Source organism: Dromiciops gliroides, chromosome 1 (genome assembly GCF_019393635.1).
Source record: "Dromiciops gliroides isolate mDroGli1 chromosome 1, mDroGli1.pri, whole genome shotgun sequence".
NCBI classification, from domain to species: domain Eukaryota; kingdom Metazoa; phylum Chordata; class Mammalia; order Microbiotheria; family Microbiotheriidae; genus Dromiciops; species Dromiciops gliroides.
Genome location: NC_057861.1, coordinates 730,552,198 through 730,571,083, shown reverse-complemented (window position 1 = coordinate 730,571,083; position 18,886 = coordinate 730,552,198). Strand labels below are relative to the sequence as shown.

The 18,886-nt window shown below is 38.3% G+C and overlaps 1 protein-coding gene across 2 annotated transcripts in view; it reads left to right on the top strand.

Moving 5' to 3' along the window:
• TAFA1 (TAFA chemokine like family member 1) overlaps window positions 1–18,886 on the top strand; it is a 544,485-nt gene that overhangs the window by 102,222 nt on the left and 423,377 nt on the right. The gene's annotated exons all lie outside the window — the stretch shown is intronic.

Here is an 18,886-nt window from a genome sequence, read left to right as displayed (position 1 = left end):
TCCCATTTTGCATATAAAGAAACGGAGACTTGGATAGTTTAAGTGATTAGACTATGTTCCTCCATTAATAACATCTGGGACTTGGGGGCAGCTAGGTGGTGCAGTGGATAGAGCACTGGCCTTGGATTCAGGAGGACCTGAGTTCAAACCCGGCCTCAGACACTTGACACTTACTAGCTGTGTGACCCTGGGCAAGTCAACCCCAATTGCCTCACCAAACAAACCCTGAATCCAAGTCCTGTGTCCCTTCCATTATGCTTCAATACCTCCCTAACATTCTTGTCATCTGACTCACTATTACCTTGATTCTAGAAATTTGTCTCACCTTCAACAGATCCTATTAACTAATCCTTGCTGAATTAGCAGCATATAGTTATCTTTATACATGTATAAAATAGACAATCACCTCCATACTATGATTTCAGGGGTAAAACAGAGATTTTACTGGATAAAAATATTACTACTAACTTGACAGACACTATGAAATTCTGTTACTAAAGTAACATTCTTTTGGGTTAAATTACTATGTTTCCAGTAGCATCCTATTAAATTGTTAATACTCCTTGCAGAGGTAACACATTAAGCTACCGATCACCATCAACACCTTAATCTGTATTTATCTTATCATTTTAAAGGTACTCAGAAAGGAAAGCCACTGGAGCTGTGAAGTAACTGGGGAAATGTTCAGAGCATCTTTAGAGACAGTGGGCCACTATAAGAACATTCGTACTTGAGGGAGATAAGAAGGAGGAGAAGACTTCATTACTTTACAAATATACCTGAGACTAGATCTAGGCTAAGTTGGAGATCTCATGTAACCTCAACTTAAACACTTCTATGCATGAAAAATTCCTTCTCTCTATTCTAAAGGACAGGAGATTTTAATACATTTTTGTATGTTTTTGTATTTGCAAGTGAATAGATTGGCTTTAGATTTCTAACAATTATTTTTTTTCTTTTCCTAGACTAAAAACAGTCTTCCACTTTATTAATTTTTTTGATGTGTGCTCCATCTTCCCCCAGAGCACTGTAGGACTTTGAAGTCTGAAGTTAGACCATCTCAGATATATTCATTTTTCATTCCCTGATAGTTAAGTATAGCAATAGGGGTTACGCCTACTCCTCTTGCAATTATTGAGATGATTCTGAGATGCCAAGTTTGAGAGTAATCTGGTCTAAAGTGGGGTCTAATGTGAATCATTCAGTTAATCATTATGATGATAAGCTTGAATATAATAATTCAGGGACATATTCCCTAACATTTCTAATTAGGCTTAATTAAGTATTTAATCTTCATTAAGACATATAGTAAAACATTTTTAATGAGAAAAGTAATATACAGATTCACAGACTCATAGAATGTGAGAGCTGGAAGGAACCTTAGAAATCATTTAACTTCATCCTTACAGTTTTCAGAAGTCAACACTAGTTTTCAGAGGGGAAATGACTTGACCACAGTCACTGAAGTAGTCTCAAAGTGAGAAATTAAAAATATCAATTAATTAGCAAGAATTTTATTAGGTTTCTATGTGCCAAACACCACACTGAACCCTAGGAATACAATTTTATAAAATAATATAGTTCTTGCCATCAAGGATATTATAGTCTACTAGGATTTTATGACATGATCAGAGATAAGGCTAGTTAGTAACTAAACAGAAAATGATTGGGATTGAGGGTTGTTATAGTGCTAATAATGGGGGACATCAATCTTCTTAAGTCTTAGGTTCTTTTCAATGAGAAAATGTCCAAATTGAAAGCAAATACAGCTGGTTAAAAACTCTTCAATAAACTGCATTCCTAGTACATTGTAGCATAAAAAATATAACTGGGAGTTAAAATATTGGGTTCAAATTATAGCTTATTAGTTGGTGAGCTCAGCAAGTAAATCACTTGGAGTCTCAGTTGCCTCTTCTGTAAAATGGGGTAATATTATATGCTCCAATAGAACTGATGAAAGTAATTAGGAAAGTTTGAAGTGCTAAGAAAAGGAGAGTTCTTTTCTAAGTCATCCTTGGAATAAAACACATATCAAAATCATTATCTTGATTGAACTGAGTTATTTTTTTTTTCCAAAACCGGACAACACCAATGTGTTTCTTTTTTAAAAAAATATATTTCTTTAGAGCAAAATGTTGGTTCAAAGGATTGTAAACTTTAGAGCAGAAAGTGGGTTTAGGAATCTTCTAGCTATAGGATCATAGATTGAGAGTTCTCTAAGCCTCCTAGAGACCTTGGAGTTTATCAGGTGCGATACCTCATATTATAAATGAGAAAAATGAAACTGATTGAGCTTAAGTAACTAAGGTTCCAAAGCTAGTAAAAGGTTTAGACGACCTTGGATTAAAGCACTAAACTTGGCATCAGGAAGGCCATAGTTCAAATCCTTCCTTGGATTCCTACTAACCTAGTGCCCCAGGGAAAATCTTTTAACTTCTCCTTAGCCTCATTTTCATCATCCAAAAAATGGGCAGAATAGCACCTACACGCCTTGTTGCAATGATCAAATGAGATAACATATGTAAAGTGCTTTGCAAACTTAAACATGCTACATAAATATGAGCTACTATTATTGCTATCTAGCAGAGATACTTAAATTCAAACCCAGCTATGCTAAATTCTCTTTTTATTACCCCAATCTGCTTTTGATTTATAGCAAATTAAAAACAGCCTCCCCAGCCACATATGCCCATCATATACACTTTCTAAAAGAAATCAAAATGCATTTAGGACTTTTCTTTTCCTATCATCACAAATGGAGAAATTATGTTTACATTGAATCCTATATCGTGACCACGTTAAAATACTTATTTCTAGCCATTTCTTTAAAAAACTCTAAACAGAAAGATAAGTTACTATAGCTACCCTCTGAATTGGAATGTACTTTAACATAATTTACCAATCAGAGAGAAGAAAATGTAAGTCTAGAGAGCTGGCCTCTCATTTGTATTTATAATAACTAGCATTATCTCAGTAAGGTACAGTGGAAAAAAGAGTTCCTGAAGTCAGAGCTCCTACATCCAAAGCTCACGTATGAGCATTGATTTTCTCCTCTGTACAAATGTGTGTGTGGGGGGGGGCGGGGGTTTGAACATTAAGGCTAATAAAGGCTCTCTGTACTCCAGGTCCAGAAACAGATGTTATGATACGATACGATACGATACAATACGATAGGACATGACATGGTATGATATGATACGTTATGCTATGCTATGATATATGATATGATAGGGTTGATATATTCTATATATAATATGGTATGACATTACATGACATGACATGATGTGACATGATATGATAGAATATGCAACTAATTAATGTAGAACATAGACCATTAGTCTTGGATACAGAAAGATCTGAGTTTTAATCCTGACTCAAAGACTAGCTGTATGACCCTGGGCATCTCACATAATCTCTCTGTTTCCTTCCTGTCCTCTATAGTCTCATTTTCCTTATTGATAATATGGAAATAATAATAATTGCCCCTCCTTCACAGGGTTGTTGTGAGGCTCAAATGAAGGGACACCCCTACACACATGTATGTGTGTGTGTGTGTAAGTATATATTACTTTCTAAAAACCTTAAAAGTGATATAAATCATATTTATAAATAATGGTTATTTTATGTATGCACATATACATCTACACAATATATGTACACATGCATACATACATAAATACACAATACATGCATGCATGCTTACATACTAGGTATTTACTACTACTACCAACAACAACCCTGTATGTAGATACTTTGACTATTGTATTATCATGCCCATTTTATACAAGAGCTGTGATTAACGGACTTGCCCATTGCAACACAGCTAGTAAGTATCAAAATCAGAACTTGAACCCAGGTGTCAAAGACACCAGACTGAATTAGCCATGCTTTTCTGTTCCCATTCAATAGTGTGTGGTTAGAGAAGAGATGGAAACCAGAGAATTGCCCGGAGTTTTACCTTTTCTCCCATGATCGTTTAAGGATTTTAATGTTTTAAAAAATCACCCATCCCTTTTTCACACTTTCTTTAGCAGTAAATGTTGGAGTCCCGAATACTGATCCCATCCCTTTGTGGAAAAGTTATATATTTTTTTCTAGCCTGACTGTAGTTGAACAACTACTTTGCTGTAGACTCATCTTCTTCCCTCTCATCTCAGCTTCTGCTGCTCTTACAAAGCAACCCAAGGAACCTATTTTTCAAATAAGCTTATTCCCCTAGAACCCTGGAGAATTATTATTGGAGGTAGGTGCTAGGAAAGGAGAAAGGGCAAAATAGAGCAGAGTAGGTTCACCGTTTTGTAGACTTCACTTTGCTGCAAGATTGGAAGTCTTCCATTCTGTTCAATGCCCCCTCTTCTCTCTGTTCCCTAGAATTTTTTTTCTTTTTTGTCAAGTGGAGAAGGAACTAACAGACCCTCAGAGATAGGGAGATGATGGTCTAACTACCCTCTTTCCTGGTCAGAACATGTCTAGAGTATTGCCATTCAGTTCTGGTCACATTTGGGGCAGCACATTGAGAAGCTAGAAAATGTTTGAAGAGAGTGACTGGGATGACAAAGGATGGAGGAAATGTACCATAAGCTGATTAATTGATGGAACTGCAGGTGTTTGGAGAAGAGAAAACTTGCTTAGAAGGGTTGTGTACAATACTTGTGTTCAAGTATTGGAAGGGCTATTATATGACAGAAGAATTCAGGCCGCCCTGCCTGGTCCAAGGAGCAACGTTATAATTGTTATAAAATCATATAAAAAGGTTACAAAAGCAGTGTTATAAGGAGGTAAATCCATGCTTGATGACAAGAAAAGCCTACCAATTAGAGCTCTCTGCAGGTAGGTTGGGCTTCCTGAGGAAGACCTTCTCATCTGAGGTTTTCTATTAAAGACAGCATGATTACCTGCTGGATATGTAGGAGCAGGGATCTCTTTCTTGGAATATAGGCTGGACTAGCTATCTACTGAGGACCCTTCTAACTCAGAAATTCTGGGATTCTTCATCTTTCTTGTCTCTAATTTATCCTGTCTCTATCTTGTTTGTACATAGTTGTTTACATGTCACCCCCCCCATTAGACTGTGAACTCCTAAAGATCATAAAAGGTTTGGAGTCTTTTTTGGAGGGGTGCCTTTTTCTGTATCCCCAGACTTTAAAATAGTGTCTGGCACATAGGCTCTTCATAAATGTTTGTTGACTGACTTTCAGAAATATGTGACTCAGAAAATTCCATGGAAACAGGAATCACAATAGGTTGATAGTTCTGTTGCATTTTGAGATTTGTCAGGTGTTTTGTACATGTCATCTCATTGCTTCTTCTCAAGAACCCTGAGAGGTAGATGCCATAAGTATAGACATTTCCATTTAGGAGAAGAAGTCATAGCCAAGGGAAGCTAACAGGCTTGCTCATGACTTTATACCAAGCAATGTCAGAGGCAGGATTTAAACCCATATCTCACCTGACTCCAAACCTAATGCCTTTCAACTGCATGGTATTGCCCCTTCCTGATTATCCAGATGACCCATGTCTGACTGCTAGGAAATAATACATCTAAGGACTCTTTCTTTGACCTGTTATAGAGAAGCCAGGTTCTGGAAGTTCAAGACCATGATTTAAGGATGTCTTGTGAATGGCATAAAGCTGAGCTTCACAAATATTTTTATGTAGAAAACATGGGCTATGAACCTGTTTCTCATAACCTCATCATTCTCTGAAGCCAGAACATTCCTTCTATTCACTACTATTTTCTATGGACCTAGGTGGTTCCAAAGTGGATAGAGTACCAGACTTGGAATGAGGATGACATGAGTTCAAATCTAACCTCAGATCCTTACTAGCTGTGTGCCTCCAGAGAAGTCACAACCTCTGTCTGTTTTAGTTTCCTAATCTGTAAAATGGGGATGATAATAGCACCCTATCCCCCCATGGTTGTCAGGAGGATAAAGTGAGTTAGTATTTATAAAGTATTTACAAATCTTAAAGCACTACTTAAATGTTAGCTATTATTATGTATTATCATTAGGGAAATGGTTCTGCTCAGGTCTGTTGCACAGGTTTCCTGATAATTTTGCCACCAAAACCTAAAAGAAAGGGAATTGAAATTCCCTTCTTCCCCCCCCCCTTCCTTTTACTTTCCCTATTACTAAAGATCTACAAAGTATAAAGCACAAGGAATATGCTGGAGATGAGATACAAAGACAAGAAAAACAAAACAAAACCTAATGATCTCTCCTAACATCAAAGAACTTAATCATGGTTACATACCAGATGGGGGCTCATAAGCAACTGTGCTAAAAACTTTAATCCCTCAGTACCCCTAGTACCCTCAGGGGAGAAGTAATGACTCATAATCTGGGGATCCAATCTACAAATGCAAGTAGGAGTTGGGGAAATAGCCTCAGGTGGAGCATTACACATGTATTTTGAATTTACTTCTATTTGCTCATACTGTGCCCCACCCCCACCCTCAATAGAATGTAAAGTTCTTGAAGGCAGGGATTATTTTATTTAGACATTGTTTCACCAGCACCTATCACAATGCTTGGCACATATTCATCCCTTAATAAAATGCTTGTTGAATTTAATTGAGAATACACAAATAAATACATAGAGAGTGAATACAAGATAATTATCATAAGGGAAGAGAGAATATTAATAATTGGGGGAATTAAGAAAGATCTTGTCTAGGAGGTAGTACCTGATCTTATTATGAAGGGGGTGGAGGATGTTAAGAGGCAGAGGTGAGGAAGGCGAGCATTCCAGGCATGAGGAAATGTGAATGCAAAAGAACAGATTCAGGAAATGGGATATTTTTCTACCAGAAATAACAACCAAGCTAGTTACAATGTAGGGAACATAATGTGGTATCTCTCTAGGAACGTAAATTGTAGCCAAAAAAACAAAGGCCTTCGAATGCCAAGCATAGATATTTCTGTTTTATCTCTGAGGCAATGGGGAGCCACTGATGTTCCATGAGCTAAGAAGAGACATAGTCAATCCTGTAGTTCGAGTATGCCACTTTGGCAGTTGTGTGGAGGATGGATTGGAGAGGAAAGAGACTGAACTCTGACCGTCTATTCAGGTGAAAAATGATGAGGACCTAAGCCAGAGTAGTGGCCTTCCAAGTGAAAATGTATAAGATACAATAAAGATGCAAAATTGGCAGCTGATTAGATGTGGAGAAGAGAGAATGAAAGGTCAAGGATGACTAAGGTTGAAATTCTGGGAGGGCTGGTGGGATTCTCCCACATGGTCAAGTTCCTTGAAGAGACCAGATTTTATTTGATATCTGGAATTTTGGGAATGGGCAACAATTAGTCAAGCCTTCTCTTAAACCAAAATTAGAAAAAGGAGGGGCAGAGTCTTCAAGCACATAATTTATTGCCCCCTTCAATTTGTTCCTGAAGGTTTCATTGATTTTTAAAGGGGTGAGTGGACAGTTGTGCTGTGCTCATTAAGGTACTAATTCTGTTAAGCGATTATTAAACACTAAATTACTCACTTGTGCCAGACTCCAGCAATTCATTGTAATAAAATGGGCAGCGAATGTCTCCAGATTGACAAGCTGATTATTTTTTTTCTTTTCCTCTAATCATGTTAAGCTGTTGTCTTTCCAGGCAAGTTGTACAATGTTTTCTACACACAAACACGGCCCCTCTTCAACCAGCAAGGTTATGAATGGGTGACCATAGACTAGTCAAATTTCAGAGAAAACTTGATCCTTTCTCTGTTCTCAGAGAATTTATCTTGCAAAGCAGGCTGTGGAGACTTGTTCAGACAACAACTGTGGGAACTGTTTTTGAAGTTGTACTAAGTTATTTCTAAGACATATGTAGATAGATATTCATGAAGTATTGTTAATAAGGAAATTTCAGACACTCGGATGAAGGTTTTTTTTTTTTTCAAGAGGGCATGGTTGGGCACTAAGAAGGGGATTAATACACTTCACAGGGAATTAAGTGGCTAAGTACCACTTTGTTTCAATATCTTCTATCATGTATATATAGTGTACTGGAGTGGAGATGCAACAGTATTTGTCCGTAATCACCAGGATGCAGACATTAGGTCCTTTAGCAAAGGGCTTCTAAACCTTCTTTGATGTATCATGGATCTCTTTGCCAGTGTGGTGAACCCTATGGGCCCCCTCTCATGATGATACTTTAAAATGCATAAAATAAAATAAAATAATAGGTATACAGAGGAAACCAATTACATTAAGATGCAGTTATCAAAATGTTAGATTTTTTTAAGTTCACAGAACCTAGGTAAAAAAAATAAAAACATCTTTCTCTTGAGCCTTCATAACAAGATAAGGAGAAATTATTTGGTTTCTTTTTTAATGAAAAAAGACTGTGATACTGGCATTAAGAAGACCAGGGTCCTGCCTCTGACATTTAGTATGAGTGTGATTCTTCGTTATTCACTTCAGCTCCATGGTGTGTCTCATTACTGGCCACTAAATAGGAATTATCTACATCAATGGGTTTCAATCTTCTGTTAGCAGAAGAGGAGAAGAGAGAAGAGGGAAGAAAAAAATGTTGACTACAGAGCTAGCCTTGGCTTCTGCAAGACAGGGCTTCAAGTTTGGTTGTAGCACAGTGGCCATGTGGCCATGGGCAAAGCAATTAACTTGTACATGCCCCAGACAATTTTTTAAGTTAGTTGAAAGATCAATGGAGGGGATTGCCACACCAGGAGTTGTCCATGTTGATGCATCCCTTGATAAAGAACAAGATGGCCAGGGGGCAGCTAGGTGGTGCAGTGGATAAAGCACCAGCCCAAGATTCAGGAGTACCCGAGTTCAAATCCAGCCTCAGACACTTGACACTTACTAGCTGTGTGTGACCCTGGGCAAGTCACTTAACCCCTATTGCCCCCCCCCAAAAAAGAACAAGACGGCCTTTGAGAAACCTCCCAATTCTCCATCTATGATCCTAGGTTTATCCTTGTAGAACTTCTAGTCCATGATTATATAATAATATCTAGCAAGTACAAAATACCTTAAGGTTTGAAAAGTATTTTTCATGTTCTCTCATTTGATGGACACAAATGCCCTGAAAAGTAGGCATTTTACCTGTTGTTGACCCCATTTCAGAGAAGAGGAAATTGAGACTCAAAAAGGGTATGAGCTTAACCATGCACACACAGCTATTACTGGAAGTGAAACTTGACCTTGTATATTCCTGACACCAAGTCAAGCACTCTGTGCCCTGCATGCCTGCCCATTGTGCTCTAAAAGGTATTTATTTTAAAGTTGACCCAAAATTATACATTTTGTAGACAAGTGAAAAATAACATGCAATTAGTTGGTTTGAAAATGTGAGCTTTTGAAGACCAGGGGCTTCTTAATTCACATCTTTGTGTCCCCAGGACCTAGTACAAGGTATGTAAGTTCATGTTTTATGATTGACTGAATGGTGTTTTAAGTTAGCATGGCTGTTAACCAAGCTAGCTGTGCCAGAGCTCTGAGCATTTGATCCTTTCAGCCTCCAGAACGGCTACAACCTTTGGGGAAGGTGTGTCCCATTGTTATGCCAGATTTATGAAGCTGTCAGAAAGAAACATGTTAGGATACAAATCTGGAAGCACCTATAACTTATCCGTTCATCTCCATGTGTGGCTCAACTCTCTCATTTTTTGTGACAAGAAAAGTGTTTATTTTTCTAATTTTCGACTTCTGCCGAGTGCACAGCGATGATTTAAGGGCCCTAGGAAGGTCTGTGTGGCATGTCTAACTACTGCAGCATAAAACATTGTTTGGGAAATGAACACCCTAAAGCCAAGTAGAATAAAAAAGCTGCACAGCCCTCCTGTGTTTGAACGCTGGGGTCATGCTACCCAGGCAAGAAGAGAAGAAGGCTTTTACCAATACCTTTGATGCCAAGTCATTATCCTTCCCCTGCTAACAGGGCATCCACACCAGGAAAGACTCTATGACCAGTGATGTGGTTTTATCAGCTCATTGATGTTCGAGACGTTAATTCATTAGTAAGTGTGTTAATTGAACTTTGAAATTCCTGTGGTTTCCCACAGAAGAAATTAACATTAATAGCTCCTGCTTACAATATGCATGACTGATTGGAAGAAGTTGCCCCAAACTCTACTTAGACTATGACCTACCAGAATGAAGCATGACTTGCATTCCATTACAATCCAATCAGCATTTATTAAGCACTTTCTTTAATTTGCAAGAAGTTATTCCTGTTTCTAGGAATATGAATATAAAAATTAAAGAGTTCTCCCATCCCTCCCCTCAAGCCATTTATTTATTTATTAATTTATTATGGCTAACTGGATTCACCAAAGCCTGCCTTTCATCATCCTTCATTCAATTATACTAAACAAAAGATTATTAAATGCCTATTATTTACATGGCACTGTGCCAGGCAATAAAGAGACAAGGGTAAAAGAAATAGTCTCTGTCCTCAAGGAGCCTACTTTTTCCTGAAGGAAGGTACAACTTGTACACAGATCACTATAGAAATGATAATGGAAGAGGAAGGAGAAAGAAGGGAGAGAGAGAAAGAGATAGAGACAGATAGAGAGAGAGACACACAGAAAGACACAGGGAGACACAGAGACAGAGACAGAGACAGACAGAGAAACAGAGAGAGAGACAGAAAGACAAAGAGACAGAGAGACAGAGTTTAGTGGAATGAAGAGAGGTCTCATATAAGAGGTAGAAAAGGAACTGAGCTCTGTCAAAAGCTACAGATTCTAAAAGTCTATGGCAGAGTGAATTCTAGGCATGGGACACATCTTAGGCAAAGGCCAGGGGGTGGGAGAATTGGTGCTACATATGAAGTCAGAGGACCTGGGTTTGGATCTAAGCTCTACCACCTCCTGCCTGTGTAATTTTTCTTTCTTTCTTTCTTTCTTTCTTTCTTTCTTTCTTTCTTTCTTTCTTTCTTTCTTTCTTTCTTTCTTTCTTTCTTTCTTTCTTTCTTTCTTTCTTTTTCTCTCTCTTTCTCTCTCTCTTTCTTTCTTTCTTTCTCTCTCTCTCTCTCTCTCTTTCTTTCTTTCTTTCTTTCTTTCTTTCTTTCTTTCTTTCTTTCTTTCTTTTTGTGGGGCAATCAGGGTTAAGTGACTTGCCCAGGGTCACACAGCTAGTAAGTGTTAAGTGTCTGAGGCCAGATTTGAACTCAGGTCCTCCGACTCCAGGACCAGTATTCTATCCACTGCCTGTGTAATTCTGAACAAGACCCTTAAACTCTGAGTATATGTTTCCTATATAATATGAGAAAGTGGAAGGTGATGGTCTATAAGGTACTATCCAGTTCTAGAGCTAGGATGATCATATCATAACCCAAGTGTATGCAACATGAACATGTGAAAGCTAATATGTTTTTTTTTCCAATGGGCCTACCATACCAGAGATTAGCTTATTCACTTTTTCCCCCCAAATCTGGCAGTAGCTTCTAGAGAAAATTGACTGAAAGATTCTTATGAGTTTGGTCTAAGGAAATCCTGTATATCTCTTCTATTCTAAATTTAATTATAACCCAAGTCCTTCTGGGAAACATTAAAACTACACTCTTCAAATTCTCCTTCTCCCAGTGGCACATGTAGCTTTTCATCTCATCTCAGCTGTTGGCCAAAAATCTTCATAAAAGATATGTAGAAGCCAGGGCTTGGGTTTCTCTAAGCATGAAGTAAAATGGATAATCCAGCTCTCCTAACAGGTCTGAATGATATTTCAACTTAGGGTATAAAACTACTGTTTTGTCTAATACATTTCATTTTAATTATTCAGAAGAAGGATTTGGCTTTTTGAATTAAAATTCCTCTTTCTTGGAATGGTGGGAAGGAGGAACAAACAACCTATAAAAAGCCCTGCCCCAAAGTATCCTGTACTATGTACTGAACATTCTTCCTTAAGATTTATTAAAGACTAGAGTAAAAAAAAAGAGGATCATTTCCTTGTTGATGCGATAAAGTTTTGAAAAGGCTGTTTTGCCAGAGCTGGCAGCACTCATTATCCTGTTACCATGAAGCTCTCAAATATGCAAGCTTATTTTTAGCATTCCAAGAAATCAGAAGTTTGCTAACAAGGATTCTAAGGAACACTCTTGAGCTGAAAGTATGGTCGTTATGGCTTAAGAACAGGGTGTCTTCAAAATGTGAGGGAACCAGCTGGGAAACTGAAATTCCTCTGGAGTTCCTATCTCAATATTCATGGCTCATCCCCACTCCCCCCCACCCCCTTTAAAGGAAGGCAGAGTGGTTTGCTTTACTTTGATAATTAAAAGTTTCTTGGTTTCAATGGATTTGTGGATGCTTTCCACCTGTGGCAATTTCAAGTGCACCCCCCCCAAAAAATATGTTGCCTGGGTCCAAAAAAAGTATAGCCTAGGGGCAGCTGGGTGGCACAGTGGATGGAGCACCGGCCCTGGAGTCAGGAGGACCTGAGTTTAAATCCAGCCTCAGACACTTGACACTTATTAGCTGTGTGACCCTGGGCAAGTCACTTGACCCCAATTGTCTCACCAAAAAAAAAAAAAAGGGTATAGCCTAATAACTATCCACCTGGGGATGTCACAGCTATACCGGATCTCAAATTCAATTCAACAATTCCACAAGCATTCTAAGCTTAGTACTTGGTGCTAGGGTTGCAAAGTAAAAAAAAAAAAAAGAAAGCAGTTCCTACCTTCAAGTCAAATGGATGAATAAATATAAATTATATACAAAGTAAATAAAAAATAATTATCAGATGGAGGGAAGGATGCTCTGGGGGGGTGGGTGGGGGAAGAGTGAGAGGTGGTTCTTGAGCCATCTAGAGATTCCCAAAGGTTCCTCCCTGGGGAGGAAGAAGACTTCAGGCATGGCTTACAGCTTGTGCAAAGATAGCAAGTTGAGAATGGTGGGAATGTTATATGCAATGACCAGCAAGAAAACCAGTTTGGATGGAATGTAGATTACACAAAGGCAAAGTAATGCGGAAAAAGTCTGGAGAGATAGATTGTTGTCGAATTATGTTGGTTTTTTTTGTTTTGTTTTGTTTTTTGGTGAGGCAATTAGGGTTAAGTGACTTGCCCAGGGTCACACAGCTAGTAAGTGTCAAGTGTCTGAGGCTGGATTTGAACTCAGGTCCTCCTGACTCCAGGGCCAGTGCTCTATCCACTGTGCCATCTAGCTGCCCCGGTGTCGATTTATGAAAGGCTTTAAATGGGAAAAATGAGGAATTTGTATTTTCTGTTGGAGGCAATAAGGCCCTTGAACACAAGGTCAGATCTGGGCTTTCAGGATTATCACTGATGGCTATGTGGAGGATGAAATAGAGAGGGGAGAAAGAACAGGGGCAGGGAGAACACTTAGGGGGCCATTGAAGCAGTCTTGATAGAATTTAACAAGGGCCTGAAATAGTATAGTGGTAGAGAAATTGCACTAGATATGAAGGAGCTTGTGGACAGAAAATCAACAAAACTTGGCAATTGATTGGATATGAATGGGAAGGGAGAAAGAGGGGTGAATCAACCAAAGAAGTGAACAACTATATATTAAGCACGTGCTATGTTTTGGCCAAATAGAAAAACAAAAGTGAAATGGATCTTACCCTCAATTTGTTTACATTCTAAAGGGATATACAGACCGACAGATGATAGTGTGTTATTTAAATAATTGGGGGACTAGGCTGAGTTTTCTAAAATATTACTATATTTTATATTAATGGCTATTTCTCCCATTAAAGTATATTAAATATTAGTAAAGAATTGACCATTTGGTATTGAACACAAGCAGAAAAAAAAAAACAGTGAAATTTTGTCTCTACATTATCTATACTAGCCTAAGAGGAGAGCACTCACTGATGGGACGGCATTCTGATTGTAGAGTGCAAGCCAGGAAGAATGGTGTTGGCCTCGTGGTGGAGGCTTTTCCCTTTTTAGATAGAGGCAGCTCCTTACATGTTGATCAAAGCTAATTGGCTAGCATCATTCAATTCCATTGGTTGGCATGACTTGAGGGTGGTCCACATTAAAATGAACTGTTCAGTGATGACTTGATGACATCAGGGTCTAATGGGGGAGATCCCCTGAGAGGCAAAGGTGAAGTCCTTTTAGGTGTAACTTAATCCTATCAGTTTACTGAGCTAGTTAGAAGAATCTATCTCCATTTCTGTTGTAAGCCTTGCACAGTATTAGAACTCTCTACTAAAAACTGGCCTCTCTAAAGTGTGTGTGTGTGTGTGTATGTGTGGGTGTGTGTGAGGAGAAGGTTCCCTCCATAAAAACCATTATTAATAATTATTTTCTCACAATAGTGTTAGAGTGATAGAGTAATAGATAAATGATAAAGTGATAGATAATAGAGTGATAGAAATAAAGTAAAAAGAAAAAAGGAAATACATATAAAGCAAATACAAAATAACCTTGGAAAGGAAGGTGTCAAAGTTGCAAACCTGGGTGACTAGAAGGATGACACTGCCTTTGACAAAAAATGAGAAAATTCAAAAAGGGTTGACTTCATGGCTCTCTGTGTGTGAGAGACAAATATAGAGATGTAGAAAGGGACAGAAAGAGAGACAGAGACACAGAGAGAGGGACAGAGAGAGAGAAAGAGACAAAGAGAGACAGAGAGGCCAATGAGTCTTGTCTTGAATATATTTAGTTTTAAATGCCTTCAGGACATTCACTTGGAAATGTCAAGTAAGTAGTAAGTGATATAGGATTGGAGCTCAGGGGAGAAACTATGGCTGGATATATAAATCTGGGAGTTTTCCTTTCAGAGATGATCATGGAACAAATGACAAACATATAGCAGACACTTTCTGGGTTCATAAAAAGCAGAATTTGAACTTCACCTGCTGAGAAGGCTGTCACTTCCCTGTCACAGGCAGGAGTAGGGAGGTTTGTTGCTTAAATGGATTAAATGATAGGCTAACATCTCAGATGTACTATTGTATTCCTGGACCCCCTAAAAACCTGGCAATTATCTGTGCTATTTAGCTTGTTAGAATTCACAAAAGTTTTTCACCACAACATGGCAATGAACTATGTGCATACACCTAGACTGATTTCTTATTCTTATTTATGTCTGTATCTTCCTCTGTGCCTAGCACAATACTTTGTCTACAATGAATGTTCAAGCATTGTTTGTTTCATTTAAATTGCCGTAAAGTGATCCAAGCCAACTGAAATATACCTTAAACAAGAATGGCAAATAATGAGGGAAATTTATATGTCCCCACAGCAAGTGGTGGTCATTGCTTTGGGCTCTTAGCTCTAATATACATATCACCTAGGCTATGAGCATGAACCACACTTTGGACGACTGGAGGTACATATCTCTCAACTGGAGAGCATAGAATTTAGATCCTTCAAGAGCCTGAAGCAACTCCCTATTGCCTCTAGGCAAAGATCATGAACTTCTTGAAAAATTTAAACTTAAAATGAAAAATAGATGGGGAAACATCAGACCACATAGGTATAACCTAAATAACATCCATTATGTATATGAGGTGTGAGGTGGCAGTGATGAAAAGAGTTAAGGGATTAAATCTGGTAGATAGAGTGCCTGAAAAGCCATGGACAGAAGTATGCAATATTATACTGGAGGCAACAGGAAAAGACATTCCAAAGAAAAAGAACAAATAAGCACACTGGCCATCTGATGAGGCTTTACAAATAGCTGAGGAAAGAAGGGAAGTAAAAAGCAAAGGAGAAAGGGAAAGATATACACAAATGAATGCAGAATTCCACAGAAAAGGAAGGCAAGATAAGAAATTGTTCTTGAATGAGCAATGCAGAAGAAATAGAAGAAAATAATGGAATGAGAAAGACAAGAGATCTCAGGAATATAGGTGAGATCAAAGGAACATTTCATACAAAAATGGACATGGTTAAAGACAAAAATGTTTGGGACTTAATGGAAATAGAAGAAATTAAAAAGGGGTGTGGAGAATACACAGGAGAACTATGCAAGAAAGATCTTAACATTCCGATAATCATAATGATGTGCTTAATGACCTAGAGTCATACCTCCTGGAGAGTGAAGTCAAGTGAGCTTTAGGAAGCATTGCCAACGATAAGGCTAGTAGAAGTGATAAAATGACAGAATTCCAGCTGAACTGTTTAAAATACTAAAAGATGGCACTCAGTATGCAAGCAAATTTTTGGAAAAAAACAGTTTACATCCCAATTCTAAAGACGGGCAACGCCAAAGAATGTTCAGACTATCAAACAATTATACTTATTTCATATGCCAGCAAGGTTATGCTTAAAATGATGCAAGCTAGGCTTCAGCAAGATTGTGAACCAAGAATTACCAGATGAGCAGGCTGGGTTTTGAAGAGTCCTAGTGACTACAGAATAAATTGTCAACTTTCACTGGATTATGGAGAAAGCAAAAGGATCCCAAAAAAACATCTACTTCTGCTTTATTGACTACACCCAAACCCTTTGACTGTGTGAATCCCAACAAATTATGGCAAGTATTCAAAGTGATAGGAGTACCAGATCATCTTACTTGTTCTCTGAAGAACCTGTATGTGCGTCAACAGAACAGAATGTGGAAAAACTGATTGTTTCAAGATTGGGAAAGGAATACAACAAACCTGTATGCTGTTGACATATTTATTTAACTTATATGCAGAGTACATCATGCGAAATGCCAGGCTGGATTAATCAAAAGCCAGATTTAAGGTTGCCGGGGAAAATATCAACAATCTCAGATATACAGACAGGCCTACTTTGGTAGCAGAAATGAAGAATTAAGCAGCCTCTTGGTGAGTGTGAAAGAGGACAGTGTAAAAGCTAATTTGAAGCTTAACTTTAAAAAACAACACAAAAAAACGTAAGATCATGGCATCTGGTCCCATCACTTCCTGGCAAATAGAGGGAAAAGAATTGGAAGTACTGTCAGATTTTCTATTCTTGGGTTAAAAGATCACTACAGAAAGTGACTTCAGCCATAAAATTAAAAGACACTCTCTTCGGGGCAGCTAGGTGGCACAGTGGATAGAGCACTGGCCCTGGAGTCAGGAGTACCTGAGTTCAAATCCGGCCTCAGACACTTAACACTTACTAGTTGTGTGACCCTGGGCAAGTCACTTAACCCAAATTGCCTTGCTAAAAACAAAAACAAAAACAAAAAAGACATTCTCTTCTTGGAAGGAAAGCTTTGGCAAATCTGGACAGCATACTGAAAAGCAGAGATGTCACCTTGCAAACAAAAGGTCCATATTCTCAAAGCTATGGTTTTTCTAATAGCAATGCATGACTATGAAAGTTGGACTACAGGGAAAGCTGAGTGCTGCAGAACCAATGCTTTCAAATTGTGGTGATGGAGGAGACTTTTGAGAGTTCCTTGGACAGCAAGGAGGTCAAATCATTTAATACTTAAAGAAATTAATTCAGGCTATTCACTGAAAGATCAAATACTGAAGAAAAAGCTGGCCAAATAATGAGAAGATGGGATGCATTGGGGAGAAAAAATCTGATGATGGGAAAGATTGAAGGCAAGAGGAGAGGGAAGGGAGAGGATGAGGTGGATAGATAGTGTCATGGAAACAATGAATATGAGCTTGACTATATTTTGGGAGATAGTGGAGGACAGAAGGGGCTGGAGTCTTATGAACCATGGGGTTGCAAAGAGTCAGACATGATGTAAAAAATGAACAACAAGAAGGACAAATTGCTTCTAGGATAATATGCCAACTGTTTAGCTTGGCTTTTATGGTCCTTCACAATATAGCTCTCATCTACCTTTCTAGACTTCACACATATGGCTGCTTCAAACACTCAAAATAGCCTCCTTTCTGTTCCCCAAAATAATTTCCCCATTTCCCTCTTACATGTCTTTGCACAGGCTGTCTGTCTCCCATTGCCTGAAATGAGCTTCCTCCTTACCTCCAACTTTTAGATTCCTTAATGTCCTTCAAGACTCAATTTGGGTCACAATCCTAGTTGTCCATAAGACCTTCCTCTTCAACATCTTTCATCTCTTTTTATCAGTCCAATGCTATATTTCCCCCAATAGATGGAAACTCCTTGAGAGCTGGGACTATTTACCTTTCCCTTTTCTTTCTTCTTAGCATAGTTCTTTTTTTTAATATTTGGTCAATGCAATCAAACATTATTAGAGTGAGTGACATCTTTTTCCTCTTTTAAAAGTTACTTTTTCTAATAGATTACCCTTTGGTAGGGCAAAGGTTAGGTATTTATTGCAAAATGTAGGTGATGTGACATCTTTATTTCTTAAAATTGAGTTGGGCGGCACAGTGGATAAGGCACAGGTCCTGGATTCAGGAGAACCTGAGTTCAAATCCAGCCTCAGACACTTGACACTTAGTAGCTGTATGACCCTGGGCAAGTCACTTAACCCTCATTGCCCTGCAAAAATAAAACAACAACAAAAAAACCAAAATTGAGTTGGAAGGGGGCAGCTAGATGGCAAAGTGGATAAAGCACTGGCCCTGGATTCAAGAGGACCTGAATTCAAATCCGGCCTCAGACACTTGACACTGGCTGTGTGACCCTGGACAAGTCACTTAACCCTCATTGTCCTGCCCGCCCCCTCCAAAATTGAGTTGGAAGGGACTGAATATGCCATTTTTTTCAAGGAAGAAAACTATTCCAAAAAGGGAAGTGATATTCACTAGATTACATGGTTCATAATAATAAAAATAAAAATTCCCAGTGTATATTGGGGAAGAATTATAAATGAAATGATAATAATCAGATTAAACAATTATATGGGGCTCAGGAGAACATGTAGCCTAAGTAATATTTGTTGCAAAAGTGCATATGTAGTATAATTATTACATTTATGTCTCCTTTAAGGTTTGTAAAGCATTAACTCATTGGGTCCTCACAAAAATCATTCTCATTTTACAGATGGAAGGAATAAAGCTAAGAGAGATTAAATCATTTACCCACACTGCATACAAAGATGAATTTGA